This window comes from Dipodomys ordii, unplaced genomic scaffold (genome assembly GCF_000151885.1).
Source record: "Dipodomys ordii isolate 6190 unplaced genomic scaffold, Dord_2.0 Scaffold5, whole genome shotgun sequence".
Lineage (NCBI taxonomy): Eukaryota > Metazoa > Chordata > Mammalia > Rodentia > Heteromyidae > Dipodomys > Dipodomys ordii.
The window spans coordinates 30,028,544-30,038,326 of NW_012267221.1; positions in this window are offsets into that span (position 1 = coordinate 30,028,544).

The window sequence follows — 9,783 nt, forward strand, 5'->3', positions numbered from 1 at the left end:
AAAACTAAGAAGGTAAGGTTTAGCTGTAGACAGGTGACTAGCGACATGACATTAAAGGTCATACCAAGTCACTGGTTCTTCTCTCTGTCTCTGTCTATGCCACTGTCTCTGTCTCTGTCTCTCTCTGTCTCTGTCTCTCTCTGTCTCTGTCTCTCTCTGTCTCTGTCTCTGTCTGTCTCTCTCTCTCTCTCTGATTGTTTTCTGCCATGAGTTGAAAAATCTCTTAATCCTGTTACCTTGATGCTCTCACCAAGCACATGGAAGGAAACAACCTGAGACTGAACTCTAAAACGTTCAGCCAAAATGAATATCTCCTCCTTTAAAGTAAAATATAGCTAACAAATAAACAAACAAAAAGCAGGATCTGGATTTAGATACTAATGGTATCATAAAAGGAGAAGTAAAGAAAATGACTACGATTTTGATCCTTAGTAACTAAGGAAAGCAGTCATCTATCAGAATAGGGAAGTGAGAAGAGGAATATATTTGAAGGAGACATTATAAAGAAAATTAGAGACTAAAATGTAGAAATGTTCCACAACTGAAATGTCTCCATTAATTTTCAAGGGAGAACAACTTTTTGTGTCCTCAGTCTCCAAACATGTGTTCCAGCATCAAGAGAATTACTCTAAGATCTGAGTTATTCTTGCCACCTGCTTCCTAAGTTCTAATTCCTAGAAAAAAAACTATTATTAATAATGGGGAAAAGGTAGAAAAGTCTAAACTATTTCATGTGTGTACATGCATCCCCAATCTGATGAAAGGCATAGTTGAAGAGTAAGCAAAAGTAATGAAAAGTTTGCTTATTTGGCTATAGTTCCCCACCTAGCTGAAACGTATTCCCAGGGACAGCACTAGTTCTTGGCACACTGCCTTAGTTGATCCTTGTTAATGAGAGATTAAAACACACAGAGAAGCATATTTAAGTGTTGGTGGTTTATATCCATGTACATAATACATTAGACATAGCATTTTGGTAAAGGATCCCTACTGGTTCCCTCTGCATGATGAAAAATCAATTATTACCTGGCTAAGAACATCTAATTTATGTAAGAGTCTTTAGGATATTTTAGAAACAAATAAAAACACATAAATAAGAACATTGGTTTCTTGCCTCCTCTTTATAGTCATTCACAAATTTTTGTTTTTAGTAATATTTTTATTATCTCAGGTAGTTGTACAAAGGGTTTGCCATTGAACAAATCAGTTTATAAATACATTACATCTTGATTGATATCGCTCTGTTTGTCATTTTCCCCATCTTTCACAACTCAATCTTTTCTCTCCATTTTTTGGAGTTTCCTATGGTATTACCACCACCTTTTTCTCTCCATTTTTCCATTCCCTTTCCCTTCACTCTTCTTACCCTGATTTAAGTGTCAGTTCCCCAGTATTTGTTGAATTGTGAATTCATTTTTCTAAGGAATTATACCATTCAAATTCTCCCCTGAAAATTTCATATTTTGGTCAATATTGCGTATACTTGCATCCAACCCTGTATTTGTTTACTTGCATGCCTATAACTTATATCTCACTTCTACATATGAGAAAAGTCATGTATCCTTTTGTCTCTCTGTGCCAGACAATTCTATTGATATCATTTTTTCCAGGTCCAACTATTTCTTTGCAAATGATGTAATATCATTCTTTCGAATACAATTTCTATACAACAAAAGGCATAATTAGAAAACTAAAAAGACAGCCTACAGAATGGGAGATTTTTTTGCCAACTATACATCAGACAGAGGCCTAATATTTAAAATATTCAATGGCCTAATATACAGAATATACAACCGATGGTGATGCAGATGTGGGGGAAAGAAGCCCCTGTGAATTGTTGGTGGGAATATAAACTTGTTCAATCATTCTTGAAAGCATTTTGGAGATTTTTCAAAAATGTAAACATACAGCAATACTACTCTTGGTATTTGAAGGGACATTATCAGGTTCTTCCAAGATCCTTCATCATTAGATAGTTTTCCTGGTTCTTGTCAACTTTTCCATCTGGTTACCTGCCAGTATTTTTCAGCCCTACCATACTGAGCAAGTCATTGTCAGACATTCTGCCTCCTTAATCCTCCACCAACCTTCTTCAACCATACTTAAGACCTTCAACAACACTCAAGGAAACCCTACCAGCTCTCATGTATCATCCCCAGTCTTGTTCAAGTCATGCAGTTGCTTTCAAGAAAAGCACTCTCCACTGTCACCCTGGTTCACTTCAGTTACCCGGAGCATGAGACTCTTGACCACAGCCCATGTCCCAAGATCAGGTGATACACAGGAAACTCAACATAGCTTCCGCAATTGCAGCCCCTCCTACTTGATTTGAGGTAAAAAAGTAAAATCCACATAAAATCACCAATGACTTGTTTCTTCTAGAGAATTTTCCTACAAATGCTTTGCCCTCTCTTGAATTTCTTTGTAAGGCAAATCCATGCATCTAACAGTAGCAAAAACTTCTGCCTACATCAGTCCAGCTGAAGGCCTAGCACCCCATTTTGGAGGAAGTACTTGTCACCTCTATCTTGACCTCAGCTGCAAATCAAACAGGAAGAGCCTTGTTTAACAACTTGTTACAGCAACATGGAGATATGCTTTAGGCGCCTACCAAACTCATAAAATTAACATTATACTGTGAGACAAATTGGGATCAGTAATGGCTAGAGAAGGTTAGGGAAGGAAACTGGCCAATGAGATGATAGATAAGCACAAGGCTAAATACATGAGACATGAGGGATGTAAGTACCTCTTCTAAGCAGATCCTCAGTTCTTGTTTACATAGAGACTTTACTTTCAAATCTGTATTGGATTACAAAGGGGGATTGAAGGGGGACTTGAAGGAGAATTAAATATAAGCTATGTGATTGCATTTCAAGATACTTATATGTGTGTTTGTTAGAGAACAAATGAGAAATGTTTATTCCCACTAAAATAAATATTAAATATGTTCCACAAAGTATCCAAATATTGAAAAATAAAAATATTTCACTTTCACTCTTGGTTCCTTTTTGTGGGTAGGAATGTTTCTTTATATACAAGACAGACATAATCCGAGAAGTGACCTGAGTTCTTAAAACCCCCACTCTTCCTAAACCCATAACCTCAGAATAACTCATCACTCTTTGGAAAGTTTTTGGATTATACAGCACAGGCACGTGCACAGAATTAATCATTACTGAAGGTCCCATTCTAGTGGGTTGAACTGTGTTTCTCCGCAATGTATGTTGAAGTCCTGTCCCCTGCTCTCTGGGAATGTAAGCTTATTTCAGATGAAGGGTTTTTTCAGATGCACTCAAGTTAAAACAAGGCCATAGACACACAACAAGGATGCCATCTGATGACAGAAGCAGAAACTATGAAGTGGCACACCTGCAAGACAAGGACACCAAGGAAGGACAGCTGCTACCAGAAGTAGGGAAGAAGTAAAGACCAATTTTATCCAGGGCCAAAGTAGTGCATGGTCCTGCTTATACCTTGTTTACAGCTTTCTAGCTTCTCCTGTGAATGAATACATTTCAGTTATTTTGTGACATCCTATTGGGAGTATGGCATCCTATTTGGAATATTTTGTTAAGGCAGCCTAAGAAGCTAATACACACAGAAAAAAATCAGTTGCAAATGCAGAGACCAGTAAAGTAAGAGATTGATTTGAGAGTTGCTTGGATTGATGATTTTTTCTTGAATGGTGGCATTTCCAGTTTTGGTGCTGAAATGTAGACTAGCATTGAAACAGTTGTCTCCGTTCAGCAACTAATCTGGTCCTTTCAACTTGAATATCAAGCTAAATAAGACTTTAAACTGCTCTTCAGTGGTCATATAAAGAGACAACACAATTTCTCAGACTAAAGATTAATTTAAAATTTTCATTGTTTAAAATAATTTCTTCTGGTATAGGAAAACTCTTGTTCACCCTGATCAAATTTTGATGCAACATGAAAATAATTCAGTGAACTGTGAACTGAAAAAAAAAATCAGTGGTGATAACTCACTGGACCCTAGTTAGAAAGGAACTATATAATGTGGGGGTCTGGGAGGGAAAAAACTGTGAGAAAATGAGGGAGAAGGTGACACTGTTCAAAAAGAAATGCATGCAATACTGACTTATGTTACTGTAACCCCTCTGCATATTACCTTTACAATAAACATTTTAAAATTAAAAATAAAATAACTGTCTCCATTCTTTAAAACTAACCTCCGTACAACCACATTTTATCCAAAAGGTTTGGCAACGCAGCAACTACCAAAATGTGTCAGTATTATTTTGACTAGAAAAATCCTCAAATTAAATAACAATTTCACTTGTCAACATTTGCAATTATATCTTTATGTTAGATTTTAAATTGGAATTATTTGTTTATGAGTTAATTCCCAAATCCAAATATTAAGTTGTTACAAAATAGTAGAAATGTTCTTGTCTTTTATTATTATCTGTAAGTAATTATACAATGGTGCTGCTGTTCAACCAAGCAGTTTTTCAGTACAATACATCTTGATCAGTGTCACCCCTTTCAACCTTCTCATATCCTGCCCCTACTCACCCCTTCCCCTCACTTTTGTTAATTTTACAGGATATACACTGGATTCTCGAATGCATTCTCTCCTTCTTCTCCTCTTCATTCATCTGAGATTACAGTGATGCCACATAAGTGTAAATTTATTTAATCTTATAGTATATTTAAAATAAGGGGTTTTGTGGCACACAAACTATAACTTGATATAGCCATTTAAGAAAACAAAATTACTCCACTAAGAAGAAGATCATAGAAATGATTCAAGTTTTAGCAAATGACCTTTGGTGATAGTGCTTATATCATTCTGGCAATGATAGTCCAAGTAAAGAATGCTATGGTATATTGCAATTTTATCTTTCCAGAGATGACTTTGGATAAACCAGGGTCCTGTGGATGAAAGAAACTCCAGAGATAACAACCCTCCAGTGGATAAGTGATTCTCCTCCTATCTATCTAGAGCTGGAGATTATTCGTTTGAAGGCCTTTAAAGAAATTATCTTTACCAGAATTTGTACAGAGGAAACATCTCTAAAAAGATAGCAAATGTCAAATATATCAATCCAAATGATACTCAACTTCGAACAAGTTACAAATGCCACTGAAAAAGAAAAACTACAATAATATATAGCTGTTGAAAATAATTTTTTTACTTAATATAAAACATAAAGTGACTATTAACATGAATGTTGAAATTTCTATTATTTTGAGATAGAAAATATGCTGATCCTGTTCAATTGTGAAGGTGTACCAATCTTGTAAATGGCAAATGCCATTCATTTCAAAAACAGAAGAAAGCATCCCAAGGACATAGCAAGGAGGAGGGTTTTGGCATTAAATCCTCTGTAGACTATCTCTTCCTGCCCTCACAGTCACATCTGCCTGTTCTTTGAAAAATGAGACAATTATATTATGAGGTTTTGTGGGGTCCATGTTTTGCATACCTTCAAAGATACATTGTTCCATGGGAAGTAAGATAGCCAGAGTTTAGAATTGATCTCATACTATATTTAATTGATTTGCTAGTTATACACTGAGTTTTTATTTATTTTTTAAAGAATGTTTTTCATTTTCTTTTTCCTTTTATTGTATTTGTATAGTTGATAGGCAGAAGGATTACAATTACATGAATCAGGTTCAATCAGTACAATTCTTTTTGAGACATGTTTCCCCTTCCATCTCTCTCTCCTAGTCTTTCCCTCCCTTCATCACCAATAAGATATCCAGTTCATTTTCCACATAGTGTCTAGTGATTAACATTGTTGTATTTGTCCATCCTTTTTCTACTTTTTATGTGCCCTCCTTAACTTCCCAAATACAAACAAACCAGACAAAAGGAAAACAAAAATAGCAACAATGGCAACTAAAGAATGTCTCTTGTTTTCTTTTCTTGGAATTCATTTCATAGAATATTATTTCATATGAGCATCTGCACACAGCTATTGGGCCTTTGTCAACCACTCCTATGCATAGGCTTCTTTGGCCTCTGTATGATAATGACTAGGGTCCTATAAAATTTATCATGTTCCAACATTATTTATTTATGTTAATCATTCACTGTGTTTACTTGTAGATTTATAGGCACATTCCAGTTGCCACAAACAAGGGAAACCATGTAGGCTGTTTCTTTGGCTCTGGTTTACTTCACTTAATATGATTTTCCCCAAGTCTTTCTATTTCCTTAAAAATGATACAATACCATTTTTTCAGATGGATGAGTAGAATTCCATTGTGTGTTTATCTCTATCTCTATCTATCTCTCCCTACACACGCACATATGTGTGGGTGTGGGTGTGTGTATGTGTATAAACATACATATATCACATTCCCTTGACCTATTTCTTCACTGAGGAACATCTAGGTTAATTTCATATCTTGGCCATGGTAAACAATCCTGCAATAAACATGGTTGTGTTTGTGGCTTAGTGTGGCCTGAATTGTGGTCCATTGGATAAAAGCCCAGGAGTGGGTCATAGGGAAGCTCTATGTTTAATCTTTAAGGAACTTCCATACTGCTTTCCAAAGTGTTTAAACAAGTTTACATTCCCACCAACAGTGTAATAAACGGGATTGTATCAAACTGAAGATCTTCTGCTAAACAAATCACACAGCTAGCAACATAAATACAAAGCCAACAGACTGGGAGAAAAATTTTCACTAGCTATACATCAGACAAGGACTTCATATCTAAAATATACTTAGAACTCAAAAAATTACCCCCCCCAAAAAAAATAAACCCTCAAAACCTCAACTTAGAGGAAGGAAAAAGAATGATCAATAGACACATGCAGAAATGCTCAAAATCTCTGGCTATAAAAGAAATGGAAATCAAACATTGAAATACACCTCATTCCAGTAGAATGGGCATTATCAGGAAGACTAACAATAACAAGTGCTGGCAGGGATGTGGCTAAAGATGGGCTTTTTCCTTTTCAACTAACACTGATATTGCCAGATACTATATTTCAGAACAATTTCATACTTTTTAGAATAAAATAAGAATACTTCTAGGGCTGGGAAGGTGGCTCAGTGGTAGAGCGCTTGCCTTGCATGCCTGAGGCCCTGGGTTCGATTCCTCAGCACCACATAAGCAAAAAGAAAAAAAACGCTGGAAGTGGTGCTGTGGCTCAAGTGGTAGAGCGCTAGCCTTGAGGAAGAGCTGAAGGACAGTGCCCAGGCCCAGAGTTCAGGCCCCACGACTGGACCAAAAAGAAAAAGAAAAAGAATACTTCTAGAATAGACTGTTTATATGAAGCCATTCTTCATTAGTCTTGCTCTTCAAAACACATTTGTAATGCATCTACAGTCTACTATGGGTGTCAAGAAGTGACTTCTAGGGCTGGGAAGGTGGCTCAGTGGTAGAACGCTTGCCTTGCATGCATGAGGCCTTGGGTTTGATTCCTCAGCACCACATAAGCAAAAAGAAAAAAGCCATAAGTGGAGGTGTGGCTCAAGTGGTAGAATGCTAGCCTTGAGCTGAAGAGCTGAGGGACAGCGCCCAGGCCCAGAGTTCAGGCCCCACGACTGGACCCCCCCCCCAAAAAAAACAAGTGACTTCTACAAACTGCCTCATCTACATCTTTGTCCAGGGGCATTAAGAAGCAGTAGGTGGAGGGATGAGAGACAATCAAGACGTAACATATTCATAAACTGCTTTGTTGGGTGGTAACCTTTTGTACAACTACTTGAAAATAATAAAAGTATATATTTAAAAAGAAGCAGCAGGTGATTGGAAAGTCACAAGAAAAGAAATTGGAGGTTTTGTTTCATGGTGTACCCGAGGCTGTTAATAGCTTGGCTCCTCAGCAGGGATGGGTCGTGGGAGGTATCTCTCTATTAGCTGCAGTTACAGACTTGCACAGGGACCAGATAACTGCTTTCTTGCCTGGTCCTCAGTTTAGAAGTGATACTACTGCTTCTCCACCTCCTTTTAGTGCCTTCTAACTCTGAGCTTCAAAAGTCTCTTCATTCAATGATCTTCATTCACTTTCCAGAGTGTGCCATCCTTTCCCGACAAAGCCTTTATTGATACACTTGGGCCGGTCTTTTTCCTAGAAAATTGCTGGATATCAAATTCTGTTTGGGGCTGATCATTGGTGTTTTTTTTTAGCTTATGTGTTCTTGAGATTTAATCCAATGTAAAAATATGGTAGATCATATTATCAAGAAGGATAATTGGCTTTATGGCTATTTAGGAGAATATAAGATAATTTTTACAAAATTATTTTGGGCACCTAAGCTTATTGCTCCTGAATATACCACTGCTCACATCTTTCAAATAACAAAAAAGCATTTAAAAATAGCATTCCAAGTTCAAAGGCAACCCGAAGGAATTGTTTTTCTGGTTATTATTTATTTGTTTAGAAAGAGGGAAAAAATCCTCATTTCTGAGATCCTCTCTATAAACCCACCCATCTTAACGATCTACCTCATTTGAGGGCCAATGCACAGAAACTCCTTCCTGCCTTGTAAAGAAAGCATAAAGCACTAAAAGCTTATGATCCAAATTTATTAGGAAGAAAGCCTCTAAAACAAGTAGAAGTGTTTACTTTTCCAGCAACCAAGGAGTTGTTGTCTGGAGATTCTACTTTATCAATGAAGTGATATGTGGTTACCATATCAAAGGGAAGCTGAACTGAGCTGGGCTGACACTGTGAGACAATTGCGTTTGCACAGTTCTCGGTGCCTGAAAACATTCTAAACCAAACCATTCATTCACTTAAGCTGGTTTCCCCTTGCCTTGCCTTTTCCTCTCCACAAAAGGTAACATGAAAAGATAAACTACATCCAAGGCTCAATTTGAATAATCATAATAAATTTTATATTATAGAAGCTTGAAATATATATTGTACTATTTTGCCCTTTCTATTTTTTGAATATTTTCAAATGGTTTCTCTGTTCATAGATACATAGTATTATAATACAGATTATTTTATAATGCTTTATTGCATATGTGAAACCCATAGATCATTTAAACACTATTTTCCAATGATATTATACAGGGAGTATGTAGTTTCATAAACCTTTCATAATGACAATAATGAGCTCTCAATTCAAGTGGTAAGAGCAGTATCTTAGAATACATAAAATTATAAGCCTCAACTTTTAAAATCTGAGTTTTGAAATTCTGTTTATCCTTCTTTTTTAAAAAATTGGCACTTTTGAGTACTTTCATGTGTCACACATTCTTTTGAAATGACTGATTTCTGAAAACAAGAATAGTTTACAGTTGAAAAGCTAAAGCAAATTTCAAAACCATATAAATTTCCATCTGCTCATTGTTCGATCATGTCTCTGTTCACATTTTTGCTGCATTGTAGAATAAACAATAGTGCAGGTTATTAGTTCAACTACTGAATACAATCATTCACAAGATAAACTAGTGTGTCAGGATTTCTCACTAAAGCCATTAGTCAGAAGTGCCTCTATCCCTTGATTTATGTTTCTTAGTGTGTTGGTGAATGTTTTATGCAATTTAATATGTATAACAATTCAGTAAGTGCATCTAGCTACAAATAATTTCATCTGGAATATAAACAAAACTATCAATGTTTTTCTAAAATCTAAATGCAGGATGCAAATTGTTTCATATGTTTGGGTCCTACCAAATAAAATTTCCTTTTCTCATTTAGAATAAAAAATTATACCCTAACCTTGTCTCTCTCCCCATCAAATGTGTGTGTGTGTGTATAATCTATGGAAGTATATACAAACAGATTTGAGCATAAAGCTGAAAAAGGTAAATTGAACTGTTAAATTGATGCTTTTCTGT